Raw genomic sequence first — 7,488 nt, 5'->3', positions numbered from 1 at the left:
AACTGATCTAATTGCACTAAGTAATAACAAATACCGCCCTTATGGGTGGTATTCCACCTGTCCCATTTCTTGGTCCAAAATGTATTGCGTCTCACATTTTGCTAAAGAGAGAGTGACTCAATGACGTTGGACTAAGAAATTGGACAGGTAGGAATACCATCCCAAACCACCCCAAGCTATGTTAAATAAATATTATATTATAGTAATACTTTTTACGACAACGTTCGCCAACGTCCATACCACGTTGAATACACCGGTTCTCGTCCGATCACCGAAGTTAAGCAACGTCGGGCGAGGTCAGTACTTGGATGGGTGACCGCCTGGGAACACCTCGTGTCGTTGGCTTTTTGCTTTTTTGGAGTTGCAGCAGGGGGGTGTCACTACGCAGTTTAGGTACATTTGACCGGCGGCCTCCCGGGCAGGGCAGGCGTATGGCAGTGGGCTGCCGCTCGACCGCACGATAGTCGTGTCACGTGGCGCTCGCGCAAAGAAAATTCACGGGTCGTGCGCGGTTATAAGTTTCAATTTTGTTGCAGGCGGCGAGTATAGGTATAATTTTATACCTAAATCTGACCTTTGTGAAGGAGTGAATTTTCTGTACGGTAGTATAAATAAATAAAATAAAAAATAAAAAAAATAAAAAGCCTTTTATTTCCTTTTGTTTATACATAAGTTTGTTAATATATTTTTCATCACACTTGCTCGGAAAAGATGTATTTACACGTAGGGCTTGCGGGCGGGAAATTGAATTTTTCGCCCTAGGGCGGAAAAAATCTTTTCCGAGCAAGTGTGATGAAAAACACTTATTTACACGTAGGGCTTGCGGGCGGGAAATTGAAATTTTCGCCCTAGGGCGGAAAAGTGTTTTATACAGAAGTTTGTTTTTATTAATTCTCCTTTTTTTCCTTACAAGTGTGATGAAAAACATTGTGTGTGCCACGGGCGGTAAAGAAATTCCGAACTCGTGAACATTTTAAGCCCTCGCTTCGCGTCGGGCTTAAAATTGACACTCGTTCGTAATTTCTTATTTCCCGCCCTTAATACACAATGTACTATTTCATATCTCATGCTCTGAAAGTGGGTCGTTGTTGTTCTAAAAGGTGCGCAGAAAGTGATACGTTTATGCTCTAGCGCAGAAAAGTGGTGTACTCCTCTGCGTCCCCGTCCCATGAACAACTGGGTGGAAACAAAATGGAAAAATAGTGTCTTTATTTCCTCGTCTGGAACAATTGGTAATTCTTTAATTTTACAAATCCCACGTTGATCCTTATTTTATAAAAAATGATGTAAGTAATTTGTTAAAAACAAATTATTCTTGATTTCTTTCGTTGAATTCTATTTACTCGATTTCATAAAGCGGGAACCAAAAGGAATACACCAAAAATCTTTTTTTTAAACCTTACGCTTGCGTAAATGAGCAAAGGCAGAATCTTATACAGCCACAGTTAAACGTTTGTACGATATTAAATTGGTTTTTAAAGTTATTTAGAACTATATTCATTAAAATAAAATACAAGATAAAAATTTCTTATATTATTAATTAAATTGTTATTTAATATTAAAAATACTTTTATCATATTATTACGTGATGCGGCGCACTATGGTCGCGGTGCGGTCCGGTAGTCTGTTGCGGCTTTTAGAACGAAAAAGTATAAAATTAAAAAAGTACGAGGCAATCCCGCTCATTTTCATACTATAATGAACAAATTATTTTAAAATTGTTGTAGTTTGTTAAAAAATGTGTGTTTTCGTAAATATTGCAATCTAAATGATTTTGGCTAGGGGTGATTAATCTTCACGCATGTAAAGTCTCCGATTGCAAGTAAGTCCTAAGGAAAAAATCATGGCCGTAGGTCTGTTATGTACTTCAATTACTGATTATGCGAAATTGCCTTGTCTTGTTTGGTTCCTCGCATTCGATATGAAAAGTAGAGTGTTTAACTCGGGTGAAAGGCACCGTTTCTGTCTCGGACTATTGGCGCTCTCACTGCGTTCGAGCGCCAAACTACCTCGACAGAAATGGGTGCCTTTCAACCCTTGGTTAACAATCTACTATTTGTTGATTTAATTTGTAGGAACCCGTTAGGTGAAGGCCTCTTCCAAAGATATCCATTTTTCACGGTCTTGTGCTATTCTTTTCCAATTTGGACCAGCAATTCTTTTCATGTCTTCCTCCCAGCGCATGTTTGGTTTGCCTTTTCGGCGCTTACCGTCTGGGCCTTTCCAGTTCGTGACTATGGCTGTCCATCTGTGGTCTTTAAGGCGAGCCACATGTCCAGCCCATCTCCATTTTAGCTTTCTAGCGTGTTCTAGAGCATCTATTGCTTTTATTGTTGCTTTTATTTTACTATGTCTTATCTTTTGTATCTTTTTTATGTTCAACATGCTTCGTTCCATTCCCCTCTGGCAAGTAATAATTTTATTTTTTATTTTTTCTGTGAACTTCCATGTCTGGCAAGCATATGTTAAGCTGGGGATGAGGCAGGTGTCCATAGCCTTCTTTTTAAGAGTTATTGGCATGCTACTTTTAAATATTTCTTTATAAGACCAATATTTGTTCCATGTATTTTTGATTCTTCTGTCAACTTCTAGTTCATTGTTCTTGTTGTTGAAACCAATCTGCTTTCCTAAGTATATATAGCTTTCAACATAGTCTAATGGTTTGTTTGTTTGTTTCTACAATGATATCTATTTGTTTTGAGTTGGTCATGGTTTTTGTTTTATTTATATTCATCTCCAGTCCTACTTGTTTGCTTGCATTTTGGAGACCATCTATCATGGATTGCAGGTTTCGGGACGATTCCGCGAGCAGCACCAGGTCGTCTGCGAATCTGAGGTGGCTGAGATATTTCCCTTTGATAAATAGGCCTTGGTTTTTCCATTTTAAGCTGCATATGACGTTCTCTAGTACGGCAATGAAAATAGTTGGTGATAAGGGGTCACCTTGACGGACTCCTCTTTCCACTGGAAAGGCCGGACCCATGGTTTCCAGCTTCACTCTGCTGCTGCCTTTTTTGTAGATGTTTTTAAATATATTTATGTATCCACTTTCTATGCCTTGAGTTTTTAGAGTCGTCCATATGTTCTCGTGGGAAACTGTGTCAAACGCCTTTTGGTAGTCGATGAATGCAATGTATAATGGGCGTCGGAATTCTTGATACTTCTCGATTACAAGCTCTAAAGTGTGAATGTGGTCCATGGTCGAGAATCCTTTCCTGAAGCCAGCTTGTTCCACAGGTTGTTTCTTATCTAGTGTTGCACGTATTCTATTGTTAACAATTGTAGAGAAAAGTTTGTATGTTGCTGGTAACAAGCTAATGGGTCTGTAATTGCCTATGTCTTTAGGATCTCCCTTTTTATATAATAAAATAATGCTTGATTCTGACCATTGGATGGGCGTCTCCTGTGTTTCCAATATTTTATTGCATAGGACTGCTAGCGGTGCCGCTAAAATTTCCTGGGCGACCTTTATGGCTTCATTTGTGATACAGTCCGCTCCTGGGCTTTTGTCCGACTTTAGCTTACAGGTAGTTTCTATAATTTCCTTACAGTCTATTGGTGTTATAGGTGTTTTGTTTTCTTGGATGATTATTTCTTGATTGTGAAACTCTTCTTGTTTTTTTGTATCGCAATTTGCATATAAAGTCCGGTAGAAATCTGTTGCAATGTTTAATATTTCCCCGCGACCATGTTTGGTTCCATTTGATAACTTTAATCCGTCGATCCAAGTTCTTTTTGTTTGCAGTTCTTTGTATCCTTTTTTTAAGCTGCCTTTTTGTTTTAAGTGTTGCTCAAGTGTTGTAGATCTATGATTCTGGTAATCCGATTTAATATATTTGCTTGTTAGTTTGTACAAAGCTTTAAGTTCGTTTTTCATTGCTCTGGTTTTGTTTGCAGTTTTTTGTAGTTCTTGTTTCCGTTTCATCAAGTTCCTTGTGCGGTCTGACAGGATGTTGCGTCCCGGAGTCTCTCGAGTTGTACTACATGCGTTCTGTAGACTCTTTTGGATTGCAATTGTTAGTTTGTCGTGGAATTTTTGTACTGTGTCATTTATGTTGTATTTTTCCAAATTATATACATACTTTTCTAGGTTTTCCTTGTATTTTGATATTTCCTCTTCATTTTTGAGTGTACTAAAGTGTTTACTTTGGTATCTTGCTCTACTTTTAATTGGTTTTGTTAGTAGGAGTACTGCTCGAAGTGGTCTGTGGTCTGATGGATAAGTTATATTTAGTGTATCTATATTTTTGAAGTTTTTTGGTTGGTTGGACATTATGTAATCGATTTCATTTTTATATTGTCCATTTGGTGAGCACCAGGTCCATCGTCGTTTCGGTTTCTTCTTGTAGAAGGTATTGATGATAGCAAGATTGTTCTCTAAGGCAAATTCTATGAGTTTGTGTCCTCTGGCGTTTCTTTCTCCATATCCATGCTGTTTTGTTATAAGGGATTCATTTGTTTCAGGTTGACTGATTTTGGCATTGAAGTCTCCCATTAATACTAGATCTTTATGCGCCTGGTTAATTGCTTCTGATATAGTTTTGTAAAAATAGTTGATCTCTTCTTCTTGAGCTGCTTCAGTTGGGGCGTAGACCTGAATTATAGAAACACAGGCGTCTGGAAAATTCATGTTAAGTAGAGCGACTCGTTCTGATAGGCCAATATAGCTTTCAATGTATTGTTTAAGGTGCGCCTTTATTATAAATCCAACTCCGTATTTACCTGGAGTTTGTCCGGTGTGGCATAGAATTAGATCTTCATGTTGTGCTATTTCATTTCCTAGGCGTCGCACTTCCGCCAATCCTATAATATCATATTTTATGTTTGCTAGGGATTCTTTTAGTTCTAGGAGTCTTTCGTGCGAAGACAGTGACCTTACATTATATGTTATTAAGTGTAATTGTTTTTCATTACTTTCGTTGGGGTCTGGGCATGTTGAATTCTTTGGAAGGTTTCGGTCTAAAACTTCCTCGGTGACCAACCGGCTTGGAAGTTGATCTGTTTGTTTGTGTTTTGATAAAATTAATTCTGGGTGTGTTTTATTACATTTATTTGTCTGTATATTTTGAGTTGTTGGTTTTAACTTCTTTGTAGTTTTAGTATTCCGGTTGCCTGTAGCTTTTAGTTTTTTGGAGAGCTGTTTGCTGCGTTAGTAGGCAAGATTCCTACAAAGTTATTTTTCTTAGATTGTTTAGCTGGCTGCGAGGATGTAGTTCTGCCTTGGCTTGCGCTAAAGTTGTTTGGTGGTGTTTGTGGTGGTGTTGATGGTGTCCTCTTTCTTTTTTCTTGTTTGTTGTCAGTATTTTCCTTGATGATTAGTTTATCGTATTTTATAATAGCAAATTTACCTGCTTTTCTAGCCTCTATCATTTTTGGGAATAGGGCGTTCCTCGCCTCTATAACTTCTTTGGTGAAGTCGTCCGTGATTTTGATATGTTTTGGGATATGTTTCTTGTTCTTTAAAAGTTCTAATTTTCGCCATCTTAGAGTTAGCGTAACTTTTATTGGACGTATTTTGCTATTATTAACAGGTTTTTTCCCTAGTCTTTCCATGTTACTAATCTCCCAAACGTCCCATTCTTGGGATTGTATACCTTCATTGACGATGTTTAAAGTTTTCACTACTAGATCCATTAATTCACTGCTATTCCTTTCACTTTCTTCAACACCGTGGATTATTATATTATTTTTCCTCGAGTCTGCTTCTAAGGTCTGTATTTTTGACTTTAATGATTGGTTCTCTGTTTTTAATTGTTCAGTTTCGCAAGATATTTTTTCTAATTTCTCGTCTATTGTTGAGCTGATTGTTTTTTGTACCGTTGCGTTTATAGAGTCTGTTTGTATACGCAATTGCTCCAACATTTGGTTCCATAAAGATGTTGTTTGTTCATCCATGGTAGTTTTGCTGATTTTGGGCTGGCAACCTCGACTTGAAAATGTCAGCTGTCGCTTGTCACTTGTTGCCGGAAGTTGAGGTAGTTTTAGGTTATCTTCGTGTAGTTATATTTATGTTTATTGCTAACGACAATTCACTTTTATTGCAGTTTTCGTTGTGATCCTTATCATTTATTCACTTTCCGCACTAATTTTGTGACACTGGCACTTTGTCCTCGTTGTGATGTATTCGTATCGTTCGCTCCGCGTCTTTTAGCACTTATTTCGAATTTATTTTACGAGCAGTTGACGAACGCGTATAGCTACCATGACAGTCGCAACCGGAAGTACGGTAGTACTATTTAGTTATTCTGTGGTTGCAGTCCTGAGGGTGGTATTTCATCTGTACAATACAATGTGTATTGCATCTCACATTTTGCTTAATGAGAGAGTGAGACGCAATGACATTGGACAGGTGGAATACCACCCTAAACGACTAGACTGCAGAATGGGCTGTAGGGTTTTCATTTCGGCTGATTTTGGTAAACATAGATCTATGATTCTCTCTTCTTCCTCGCGTTATCCCGGCATTTTGCCACGGCTCATTGAGACACTGGGGTCCGCTTGACAACTAATCCCATGATTTGACGTAGGCACTAGTTTTTTACGAATGCGACTTATGAACTACATCTGTACTAAGTTGTTTTTTATTTGTATTGTTTTTTGTAATTGATAAATTTCAACGTCACTTTATGAAATAACCATTATAATTTCATAAAATATGTAGGTAGTAGGTATTTGTTGTGAATTTTAATCATAATAAAATTATACGTTGTAGGAAAAACAAGCGTTTCAGTAATGAATCCTTCTTTAAATTAGTGACCACGACGTGATCTCTCTACGTCATTTCTCCGTAGCGAACGAAACGTAACTGTCACTGTCACATTAATATGGAAGAGTGATAGAGAGACACAATACAAAGCGATTCGATGGCAAAGCGTTAGCGATTGTCACCTTGGCTGGGCCGCCCGCTCCAATTTCACCACGGTGACAGGTGCGACAATTGTAGAACATCACTGTTGCTGACGTCACAGGCATCCATGGGCTACGGTTACCGCTTACCATCGGGCGGGCCGTATTCCTGTTTGCCACCATCATTGTTTTATTAAAAAAAACTTTATTATATCGGAAAAAAACAGATAATTTCTCTTGCTAAGTTTATGACAATTGTCACAAGAAACACTACAATTGTCACGAAATTCCGACATATAACTCATTACCTGTCAAGAATTACCTATACAATTCTTCTAAATCTTGACAATTGTCAGAAACTACGCAAAAGAAGTATCTGTTTTATTCCGATATAATAAAGTTTTTTTAAATAATACAATGATGGTGGCAAACAGGAATACGGCCCGCCCGATGGTAAGTAGTAACCGTAGCCCATGGATGCCTGTGACGTCAGCAACAGTGATTTTACAATTGTCGCGCCTGTCACCGTGGTGAAATTGGGGCCTCTGGAATTATTAGGAAATGTTCATGTGCAATCGTACGCTAGTGACGTCACGTAAGTACTTAATACAGTTTATAAACACAGTTTTTGTTATAGTGATC

At 38.0% G+C, this 7,488-nt stretch overlaps 1 non-coding gene across 1 annotated transcript; it reads left to right on the top strand.

Annotated features, from left to right (window-relative positions):
• Positions 1-226: 226 nt before the first annotated feature.
• On the top strand, positions 227-345 carry LOC134799733 (5S ribosomal RNA). Its single transcript, XR_010145452.1, has one exon. It is a non-coding gene; the product is annotated as a 5S ribosomal RNA (ribosomal RNA).
• Positions 346-7,488: the final 7,143 nt, after the last annotated feature.

This window comes from Cydia splendana, chromosome 18 (assembly GCF_910591565.1).
Source record: "Cydia splendana chromosome 18, ilCydSple1.2, whole genome shotgun sequence".
Taxonomy (NCBI): domain Eukaryota; kingdom Metazoa; phylum Arthropoda; class Insecta; order Lepidoptera; family Tortricidae; genus Cydia; species Cydia splendana.
Note: the sequence above shows the minus strand (reverse complement) of the source record. Positions and strands in the feature narration are given on the sequence as shown.